Source organism: Vicugna pacos, chromosome 6, assembly GCF_048564905.1.
Source record: "Vicugna pacos chromosome 6, VicPac4, whole genome shotgun sequence".
In the NCBI taxonomy this organism is placed as follows: domain Eukaryota; kingdom Metazoa; phylum Chordata; class Mammalia; order Artiodactyla; family Camelidae; genus Vicugna; species Vicugna pacos.
This window is the reverse complement of record NC_132992.1, coordinates 42,298,043-42,310,176: the sequence shown is the minus strand read 5'-3', so window position 1 is coordinate 42,310,176 and position 12,134 is coordinate 42,298,043. Positions and strand designations below refer to the sequence as shown.

The following is a 12,134-nucleotide window of genomic DNA, read 5'->3' as shown; positions in this document are numbered from 1 at the left end:
CCACCTAATATACTCATTCTGCATGACCCAAATGAAATAACTATGTAAAACAAATTTTTTTTTCACTAAGCAGCACACTGCCTCATAACATTTTGTTAGATGATTTACCATGTATGTGCACGTGTTAAGAAGTCTTACTTATCCTGGTTTCACTAACTTCTAACAGAGATAGGTAGCTAGTGATTAGTTGTAGTACAGAGTAAATGAATTTATGGATGAATGGATTCTTAACTATTCATTTTTTTCTCTAACAAAATTTCTGTTCATTTGCCAGGGTACTTTTTGGGGGGGGTTCTTAATGTTTTTATTTGAAGTATAGAGTCAGTTTACAATGTGTTAATTTCTGGTGTGCAGCATAATACTTCAGTCATATGGGAACATACATATATTCATTTTCATATTCTTTTTAACCATAAATTACTATGAGATACTGAATATAGTTTCCTGTGCTATACAGCCAATGTACTTTTAATGGTAAGTTCACTTTGTTGTTGTTGTAATTTGTGGTACACTAGGCTACAAGTGTAAGAGCATGCTGGATAGATAAGGAAACCTAGGAGCAGCAAAAATTGCCTCTGATACATGAACAAGCCAGAATAGCACACACACACACAAGGGTTTTGTATTTTGACTGATTAATCAATATATCTTTATTAGAGGGCATTATAGTTTATAAAGAAGATATTTTCAGAGATCAATAATCAGGTTTTTCCCTCTGTTTCTAAGGGGGAGAGAGAATCTGTTAAGGAGAAAACAGCTAATACACCTGTGACTTGATGACAATGACAGACGTCTTGGGGAGAGTAGAGTTTGGTGAGTTTGCTCCTACCCACCCCACCCCACCCCCCATCCCAGGAAAGGAAGCAGCACATGACTACAGCCCTAAATGTTCACACTTCTTCCTGAATGGTAAGGAAGGTGGTAGCCACAGGAGAGCAGTGGGCGTAGCTACAGGAGTCTAGACTCTGCTGAGGTCTTTAATTTTACTTCTTGAACCTCTGCACCATCAGTGATCACATTAGGAGTTCTCAGTATCTTGTTAGTGCTGCTTGTTCAGCATACTGTCTAAATGAAAGTTTTAAATTTAATGGACAGATACTCTGAGAACTATGGTTATGGCCATTTGTGCCTCAGAAGAGGATTCTTTAAATAAAATGTCTCACCAACTAAGTGGTCCAGGTTTTGGGGCTTTTGAAATGCTTGCAGCCTGCACCTTTGAATACTAATTATTGTACTAGGACCGAGAACAGTCAAATATTCTTAGCTAACAGTCTGCTCTGTATTGGGAGCATTTAAGTCTCCTGAGTTAAAGACATGGGCATTGCTATTGAAGATTTTTTTGGCTGTAACCTTGTGATTTAACATCCCCATGGCCTGGATTTTTACTGCCAAACCTTACAGCCTGTGTACACATCAGAGTAACTATTTAAACAGGGGACCTGAATACATGCAACATCTCCATCGTGACTCTAATATAGTCTTTACTACATTAATTTTAATTTACTCGCTATTCTTTTCAGGCAGTGGCAATATATATGCCTATTGATGATGTTATAGGTATTTTGAGAGGTTTCCTTACGATCACTGTGGAAATATTTTATTACATAACTTTATAAAGATGTTAGTTTTGGTATATCAGATCTGCCTGTGTCATTTCAAAACGATGTAAAGGTAATAAATATAAATCTCTGATATGTAATAAATTTTTGATAATAATGAAATTTATTCTATGGAATTGAACCAATATGTCTGAAAGTAGCATCATCTCAATGTTCTCTACAGATGATCTTTTACTAATATAGACCTTTAATAATTTTCTTATATTTAAACTATGGGAGCTCACGAAAATGACTTCATTACATCACCAACTTATATTCCTATTATCACTGTATTAATTCTAGAGACATTTAAATTTTTTATTCTATACCAAAAATTTAATGCACTAATGATAAATTTAAGTAATTTTAAAAGGCCATATTTCTTCACCCAAAAAAAGATCACCAAGCAATTTTGGATCTTTCTTTTATTCATCAATTATTTATTGATTACTGACTGTATAGGAGGCACTGTGAGAGAAAAGCTAGGAATAGAAAGACAACCACTGCTTTCAAGAAGCTTCTCCACTCTGGTGCAGGAGAGAGAAAGAGCCCTGTGAATGAGTGAGTGAGCGAGTGAGGTACAGTCTGAAGAATCCAGCAATAGTGATACCTACAGAGAAGGATAGAAACGGTGATTAATTTTACTGAAGTGGGAGAGGATAGCGGAGAAGAGGAAAGTAGGAATGGCTTCACCAGGGAACTATGTTCTTTCACTTATTACTTCAAAGGCACATGGGACTTTACAGACAGGGCCAGGGAAGAGCTTCTCAGGGGTAGAAAATGGGCGTGGAAGGCTGAAAGTGTGATGTGGTCAAGAAATGCAAGGGGTTTCACACTGCTGGGTGGTGTAAAGCAAAGGGAATAGTAGTAGCTGATGACGATCAAGTAGTTCAAAACCAGATGGTAGTCAAGCAGGAAGAAAACCAACGTAAGTTTAGTTTTCTAATGTTACTGCCAGTAACATAGCAACCAGTGTCTAAAGTAAATCCTCCTTGTGCTCTTACATAGTTTTTAGATGTTGAATGGTAGAACACAGCTTGAATGTATTATTTTTCTTTAGGTTAGTATTTAAATAATGAATGTATTGTTTCTTTTCTAGTAAAAGCCTTTCCGAAATAAGTTTATTAGATGAGTATTTAAATAAAGTATTTTTTTAATTAGTTGTGCAGTAATAGCTAGTGTTATTTTTCTTAATGAGTAAGTTCTCTCAATGTTTGATAATATTTATACATATTTGCCATTTAAAAAAGAGCACTTGAGATTTTCATAATTCTTAAGTTTTATGATACTCTTCATTCTTGCATAACAGTCCTTTACAACTTTTCCTGCAAAGTACTTTTTATACAGTATTATGCTTTTACATTACTATTATACTTTTACACATTATTGACAAATGAAGCATTTTTATCCTATTCTGGTTTCTTAGCAAAAATAGCAAAGGAAGAGAGAGCACTACCACCATCTTACCTGTTTTGTCAAATCCAGTGTGACAGTATGGTCCATACATGCCAATCTAGACATTTGGGTTATATCATAGTGTACCAGAAGGAATACAGGAGAACTCTTTCAGGTGATAGTCAAGCTGTTCCTTAAAAACAACAAAACTTAAAGTTTCTCTGCTTCTGTCTTTATTAACTTCTGGCCTTTGCTTGAACAGGGATTTTTTTTTTTCCTATCAAACCCTTATGTTGTCGATATTAGTGGTGAAGGCACAGTGGTATGCTCACATTATTATTCACCTCACCTACTACATAATGTGTGAGTTTTATTCTAGTCTTTGTTTAAATATAGAAACATCAGTAGTTCAGATGCTGTTTGGGGATTTCAGAGAGAAAAGAATGAAAGCTATAAAGCTGAAATTAGTCTAACCTTGTTTAACATAGGAATTGCAGTGCTTATAATCCATCCTTTTCCTTTCACCAAAAGTAAGAGATTCTGCTATTGAATTTTTAATAACTCAATAATGGAATTAAAATTAAACTATGGGTCACAAATCTCCCCATTTTCTTCTAACTGCTTTTCCTCTCAAACACTAGAATACAGCCTATTTAAATCTTAACTTTTGCTTGCCAAACCACTGTTACCGTCCATCTGTTCATGCCAATTGTAAAGAAGGTTCTGTTTTTAGTGAAGCTTTGCATTTCACATAAGGTATGTGAAGTGAAATTTCACAAGGGACATGATGGATCCTGATTCTTAGTGATAAACCTTTGGGCCATCAGGGTTGGCATATGGTCCAGTATGATATGAAGGCTTGGGTTCCCTGGCTTCACTTCTTTGGCGTGAAGCTGATAAAACCTGGCTCTTGAGTATTATTTCACTGGACACCAATCATGGGCAGCAGGAACTGCCCATTTAACTCTCTGTGGGAAGGAAGCCCAGAGAGCATTCACAATGGTACCATTGTCGAATTGCAAACTGCTCTGAACAGCTTGACGGCACTAGGGAGGAGGGGAAGGGGTAGCTTTACTAATTGCTGTTCAGAAAAAAGAAAGAAGCAAAAATAGCTGTTGTAGAATTGATGTTTCTACATTTACTTATTCTCTTGATAGGAGTGTTGACTTGTATTTAGCACATACCTAGTATCATAAAGAAAGCAAATAAATATATTTAAGCAACCACCTGTAGTAATTCCTTGTTAACATGCCATTATCTGTTTTCAGCCCACTAGATTATAGCAGAGCAAATTTTTATGTTTAGATGAAAATAATGCTTATGTTCATAAAAATTTACAATGAGAGAAAGTGAATTAAAACCACCACAGTTTATATATCAGATAATGTTAAAGACAGATTTGGCTTAATTTCCTTTATGCTGTGCTTTTTAGATTCCCCAAATATCATCTGAATACAAATATGCTATATTAATGTAGAAATGTAAATTAATTTATGCGTAATAATTACGAATGCTAAAATAATCCACTCCGCAGATCTTAAGGTTAAAAACTGGACTTATCATTGAAATGAATAGCTGATACCTATATGATTATCTTTCTCTCCTTGAATTCTGTTTTGGGTATCTTTTTTAAATGTGAGGCTTGTTTCCTTTTATCTGAAGCACTCTATGCTGTGATATTTTATAAACACTACTCTTGGCCTTTCCGTTTTCTCCTAGTCAATCTAATCAGGCAGTTGGTGGTTCTGATGTAAAGAAATAATGATCTACAGCTTAAAAAATTAAAGCTTATTTCTGCCCCCAGGATCCTAAGCCTACAGTGTATATTTCCATAGACGATTCTTTTTCAGCATAATTTAAGTTGACTAAATTATACTACTATACTATTATAATTTATGCAATAAGTCCTTTCATAGGATCAGGGAGAAATATTTTAAGGAAAAAAATTTAATCTATAATTTTTTTAAATGGGATGTTCTTGTTAAACTGAGGGAAAATCAAATGCATGTTTTGTAAAATTAGTAACAGTGTGCAAAATTTACTAGTATTCTCTCTTCGTGTCCCCTTAAATTATTTTAGTAAATGGACACCAGTGCAATATTTCAAAAACAGTAATTCATTGAATGCCCATTCTTCCTTTTACTGCAGCATAGATTATAGTTAAGTCAAGATTAATGGGTAGATTTTGATGTTAAAATCCAGTCTCTGAACCTATTATTCCCTGGGGGCATATAGTGCATTAGTTTAAGCCAATATACTGTTTATCATAGATTCTACAACACTGTCTTAAATGACAGTTTGCTGTACTTTGTAACTACTTACCATGATAGTAAATCACTTTTTTTGTACTCCTGATAATTACAGCATTTAAACAAAATCTTAATTAAGTTAGTACACATTTAGGTAGAGATAACACTTAAGTAATTGTACACTGTAAAATTTCACTTAGTTATTTTTTTCCTTTTTGCAATCTTCTGACAGAACCCAAGTTTAGTATTTAGTTCAAACAAAGACATTCATTTCCTCAACTTTAATGTACTGAAATTTTTGTTCCTAAAAGGAACAACACAGAGTGATTTTTTTCTAGTCTCCCCCAATATTTTTTAAATTCTTACTCTATTAGTGATTCTGAAGCAGTTCCCTGTTGATGATGAAAGTCTCATTATTAATAACATTTTCAAGTAGGTGATATCAAGAATGAGAGGAGAGTCCATATTTTTAATTTCATTAAATTTGAAATCCAGGTAACTTAGTTTTTCTTTTAAATGCTTTACTGTATACAACTTTCATGAAAGTGTAATAGATAATATACATATTTGATAATCATGTTAGTGCTTTTTAGAAGCCACCAATGATTATTGGATTATTAAATCAGGGAGGATTTTCAGAACCTTTAGGTAGGTTTAAGTTTTTAATCCTATTTATTTAAGGTTAATCTTTTTAAATGTATTTACATTAACTTTGGTAGAATTGGGCTTATCAACTTTTTGCTTAATGTTTTCATTTAGTAATTGACTGACTTATGAGCAATTATATATGGTCCAAATTTTATTCAACTCCAGCCTTCAATAATAGGACTATCCTCACAGTGCCTTAGCACCTGTTACGGATTTTGAGTCATCTGGCAGCCCATGGGACTTAGATAAAGAAGTACCAGGTGTCCTGCCTGTCTCCTAATTGAGACGCAGTGAAAACAATATAGAGTTGGCAGTATGGTTAAAAGGATGGATTAAAGCCCATCTTTGTCTACTTGACAAATCACAGCTTTTCCTTCATGGTGTAGATAGTATCAACTACTAAAGAATGTCTTTAATATAAGGCATCGTATAATCATACACAATAATTTGTCATAACCTGTTGCAGATTTTCAGAAGAATTTCTGTTAACATTAATGCAAACAATACCAAGATTCATGCTATTATTTGGGGGAATTTTTGCTGTATATGAACTAGACTGCTTGATTCTTAATTAGCTACTCTAGGAAATAAATGGAGTGTTAGCTTACTAGATCTTCTTTATAAAGTAAACAATAGTTTACTTTTATAAATGAGCAGTGCCTGTTAGTCCAATGGGATATGTAATTGCCCTGTATATTTCAGAGAAATATATTGCTTTACTATTGATAATAATAGCCATGAAATTCTTGAGGTGTACTTACAAAATATATCTACCTATATCCTATATCTCAATAAAATTCTTTTTTTTTATTATTTTTTCAAGACCCTGTGTAATAATACTGCCTCAGAATGTCTGAAGATATCTCAAGGCCTTTTAGAACTGAAAAGCCAAATACGACATTTCTCATTTTTATTTTATAGCATGCCATGGAATTTTACTATACTACAGTATGATATCCTGTTTTATAAACATTTTTCCAAAATTGCCAATCCTAGAACTTAAGCTAATGGTCATTGTGTTGACCATCTTGCACTAACTAAAATGGCTTTTATACCCTTTTTTCTCTCCATATAAAACCCAGATCACTGAGACTATATGTAGAAAGAGCACTGGACTATTAAGTGACCAAGCTTCTAGTCCCAGCTCTACTAGTCAGCAGCTTTGTTTTTCTGAGCATATCTCTGTTCTCCTTTGAGGCAAGGGTTATTGCTGAATAAACATTTTGCCGATTTTGCTAAGTCTCCTGAAAGTAATGTTGGTAGATCACTGTTGTATCATTCCTCTAGGTCACAGTGTCCTAAAATATTCTCAATAAATGATGCCTTGGGATCAACCCCCTCAACATGGCCTTTTTAAAAACTTAAATATTTAAATTTCCAAGTATTATTTTTCAAGGATATTTTTACCTGTAGTGGTGTACAGAGCAGTTTTGGAAATCTGCCTAAAATGATTTTGAAAGAAACCTTCATTTGATTTTATATAGAGATTTTCTCGGTTTCTTCCCTTTTCTCCACCCTCTGTACAGATGGCCACTTAAATGAAAAGAATTCATTTAACTAAATTTGTTGTCTCATACTGTAGAATATATGAACATTTTAAAAATTGTCACAACCAGTGGAGCAGAATATTTATTTCAATGCTAAGTTGTAATGAGTTGTAATTACTCTCAACACTTACAGAATTTCTTCTGTAGGCAATTGTTAAAATTTTTTGAGAAGTTAATATCAGCTTTCTTCTAATGTTATACCTTACACATGTATACATTGTGCTTTATTCACTTTTTCTTCTTCCAAAGAAGATCAGCAAGATTAAGGATAGGGTAGAATCAAAGTGTTCCTCACAAGATTGAAACTCTAAATTCAGTCCTAGGAAAGTCCCAACTATATTTGCCCCAAAGGATTTGCCTCTGGGGAGCCAAGTTGCAATCAGAGGAAGGGGACTGTCTGCATAAGTCTCCTAATCAGCTGTCAAACCAACTTTATTCATTCCTTCTATAAACTGTCATTGAGTACTACTGTGTTAGGTGCTGTAGATATAAAGATAGAGAGACAAGGCCTCTGCCCCCAGACATTAGCCTCTCCACTAGTTTATTAGGAGAACAAGCATGAGGAAAGAGGCTCTCTTGGTGTTTAACAACTGGCTCTGGAGAGCAGGAGGAGGCCCAGTTTGTGGCATTTATTGAATTCTATGATGTGAAAACTCCCACCATAGCCAGTTTCAAGCTACCAACCACCTTCCAAACTTTGTGAATTTTGTAAGTAGTACTCACAGAAAGTTTTCTAAGTCAGCAGGCAAAACTCTCTCTCTTCCTACAGTTACTGTTCTTGGAATTTTCTATACAGAGAAGGGAGATGAAATTCCTAACTGCTAAAACTGCAAAGAAACCATAGAAATATGAGTATAGGCAAGTGCTTACTAAATTAGGAATTCAGAATGGGCCTTAAATCCCTGAGGCTATGATGTTAAGCACAGATATAAACACTTCATGCTTTGCTTTTGCTTAAAAAGGAGCCAGTAGGTTTTTCTTTTCTGGTTTAGGAAAGAAAACATTAAAATTGAATTTAAGAGGTAATTAATTAAGCAGTGATATGCCTCTGATGTCTGCTTACAGTTAAAATTTTCATTACTCCTTTTTATGAAAAAGTATACTGTATATTCATTCTTACTATGTATGATATATATACATATACACATAAACATACATATACATACACACCCACATATTTCTGTTTCTATGAGACTAGTCACAAATTACACTTGACCTAAGTGTTTATACAACCTCCTGGGTTGTGCCACAGAATTAGTGATCACAAAACTAAAGGTTTTGCCTTTTCTAACTGCAAAAGCAGTTCAAAATTACATTATATTATTAAGGAAATTATTGTGGAGAATGAAGAGTTGTTGCTTCCTTAAAACCAAATCTACCTTTACATTAGTGAGTACATTCTCCCTATCATTAGTAAAATTGGAAAAAGGATACTATAATATACTGTTTGCAGTCTCTTTTCTTCATATAATGTCTTTTTTCTCATGAGAAATCGAGTTTTCTCTTATAAGTCAAAAGTTCCTCTGTATATATCATAAACAAGACATATTATCAAAGATTTCTTGTACATGAATACAGATACATTTCTTAAATCAATACTGAAAATTGTCCTCATGGAGACAGCACCTGCTGTTTACAAATACTTGAGTCAAAAGTCAAACTTTTGTCAGCACAGATGTAGGGGGACTTTGGGGTTACCCTGAATTTATATCCTTTATCTTCAACACCCCTATGACATAAATAGGAGCAGGTGGTAGTATCCCCATTTAACATTCAGGTAAACTGTGGCACAGAGAATCCATGCACCTCTTTCCAGAAATGGGCTGAAATTGAACCTTGGTTTCATGACAGCTGGTCTGGATGCAGTGACAGAGGGCCATAAATAATTTCATACATAAAAATCAAAAGTAGTTCCTTAAAATGAATAATGATGTTAATTTCATATTAATGAAGTACAGATTAGGTTTAAACTGTTTATTTATGCTATAGAAAACATTTCGTTCCCTTTTATTATTTTTAGAATAGTAATATTCTTTCCCTCTTTTTCTGCTTCTGCAGAAAGTAGGAAGAGGATTAGTGGATAATTATATTGCTGTGATTGCAGCACCTGTGTGTTATTTCTTTTGATTGGCTAGTTCTGCATCAAAGATTCCTACCAGTTAAAAGTCTCCTTCATCAAGTGGCTTTTTATTAGCTAGTTTTGGCTTGGTTTGTTTTAGATTTGCAACAAAAATCTTAATTCAGCTTAGACTTGTACTTTAAATTTTATTCTGAATTTGTAAGTTTACCATCACCTTTTTATCTCAGCCATTTCAGTTTTGGTCATTTCAGTGCCAATGGCAACATGCACTCACAGTCAAAATATAGCTTGAGCTATCCTGTTGTTGTTAGTCATCAAGTTTGTGTATGCCGCTCAATTTATAGTTACTAATAACTCTTCCCTAGAGAGCTGCCTTTTATGGAATAAGTGTCTGGCCTATTATAAGGAGATATGGGAATTAACCGTTTGGATTATGGTTACCATTGCAGATGCTAACATCTCTGTTTGAAACTTTATTATCATCTCAATCACAAAAAGCACCTTGTTTGTGGACTCAGGGCTATGGTTTAAGTACTTAGAGTTCATTATATCATCTTAATATGTATTTTCCAAAGTAAAACGGGAAAAGATGTAAGTACTATAGATTGAGTCATTTTGATAATGTTGTTTATTTGGCTACATCAAACTTGGAAAATTATAAAGAATATTTAGCTTTTAAAAGGTATTATTGTAGACTATAATAATTTACTAAGCTAACAGTGTTTTCTGAAATTAACCCCACAAAAGGAAACCTCAGGCATTAGCCTGCCTAATTTGTGATAAGCACGGCAGTTTTTCATTTAAATTCAATCATTAATGATTGTTTTCCTTCACTCTGCCACCTCTATTTAAACTTTAAAAAGTCGTTTTAGAGAGCATCATTTTCAGTAATGATTTTTTACAGTTTTATTAAATACATCATGTGTTTTTATACAAAATGAATACATTATGTCTAGATAATTTTAGTTTATGTAGGTTTATATTAGGGTTTCTTCAAAGTTTTATAAATCTCTTTTTTGTATAGTGAAATCAAATTATACTTCAAAAATATATTTTATCTAGATAGTCATTTCTTGCTCTAATACATTTTTACTACATTGGAAATATCCTCCCTGCTTTAGAAATATTAAATTTGCTTTCTTTCTAATTTTTGTGTAAACTCTGAATATAATAAGATAAAGTAAAATATTTCATTTATAGACCTTCTGAAAGTAGAGCATTTTAAAAGCAGGTAGGTGTCTCCACCCTACTTTTCATGAAGCATTTTACCCATTCAAGCAGACTTTTAAAAACAGCTTGTTTTGATAGCAGACTGTTCTCCTGTGGGCCTTCAGCCTTTGCTTCCTGGCAGCACCTTTGGTGCGAAAAGAGAGTGATCAATTGGGAGACTATCAGTGCCAGCATGCATAGAGTGATAAGTTAACACACCACTGGGAATTTCTAGGGCCCACCAAGATACTTCACTTCTAATGTGCTAACAAGCTCATTTTTCTACCTCTTGCCTCTTCAGTTATTTTTTTTTCTCAGAAGAGCTTAGAAGTTGAGTGCATCAGGCATAATGAAAAGCTCTGTAGGAGGGAGAAGCAATAACCCCATTTTTCCCTTTTCAGCCAAATAGAAAATTAGTTTCTGGTAATACACAAAGGCCAGTATTTTTTGTACAAGGGGCACTGCTGTGAATCAAAGGACTCTATTAACTGCAGAAAATTCGGCAGCTGTGAATCTCCCCCAATGAAAAAAGTACTTTCCAACAAGTTGTGAGATATGTGGTATTATTTAGATTGAACCATCAGTTTCATCCTCTTCCATTTATAAGCATATACCCTCTTTTTAAAGTGTGCTATATTACTTTTCTGTGTTAACACTCAAAAGTATCTATATGATCCTTCCATGAAATCTTTACCACTGATCATTTTAATGTAGCATCTTGTCCTGTTGCTACCCATTTCAGAGGTAAGATTATTTTGAAGTTCAACTCCAGAATTGAAAATAATGAATTGGAAGGAATTGGAAGTCAGATTATTTCAATATTTGATAGATAAAATAAATTGTAGAAGAGATTACCCAAGCCATTTTGAGGGCAAAATACATCACAGTCTAAGTCAAGTGCATAATGACTATAGTCTTACCGTTCACTCTATTTTTTTTTTTCTCTTCCTTATCAGTAACCTTTTGTAAATTTAACTGGCTATGGCATCTCTCACTGAATTAACATTTTAAATTACCCTCCTCTCAAAATTTTTTTTTCTGTCCTGTTTGTAGACTTGGTCTACAATTTCTAGAACAGTAGAACTACAACCATTGAATTGCAGTTTTAAAGAGAGAGAGAATAATGAATTTTGTGGGGAAAATATTAAAATGGGTTTTGGAAAAAAATCAGTGAATAAAGAACCAATAGGCAAATTTTTATTATCCTTTATACTTATATAAATGTCTGATGTAAAGCCTATCAACATAGCACACTGGGTACAGCAGGAAAAGTTTTAAAAGTTGTAGAAGAAAGGTTAACTGATTTCTCAGTTCAGGAACTATACGACATGAAGTCAGCATGTGAGTTTTTCCTGATAATTGTATGTTGCTGCCTGCTGCTCTACATTTTGACAGCCATTTCCATAGT

The 12,134-nt window shown here is 33.8% G+C and overlaps 1 protein-coding gene and 1 long non-coding RNA gene across 5 annotated transcripts in view; one reads left to right on the top strand and one right to left on the bottom strand.

The window, feature by feature from the left end:
* RALGAPA1 (Ral GTPase activating protein catalytic subunit alpha 1) overlaps positions 1-12,134 on the top strand; it is a 212,859-nt gene that overhangs the window by 189,675 nt on the left and 11,050 nt on the right. The window lies entirely within an intron of this gene.
* On the bottom strand, positions 2,016-8,201 carry LOC140696890 (uncharacterized). Its single transcript, XR_012073511.1, has 3 exons — positions 8,161-8,201; positions 3,066-3,186; positions 2,016-2,208 (listed from the first exon to the last, which is right to left on the bottom strand). It is a non-coding gene; the product is annotated as an uncharacterized lncRNA (long non-coding RNA).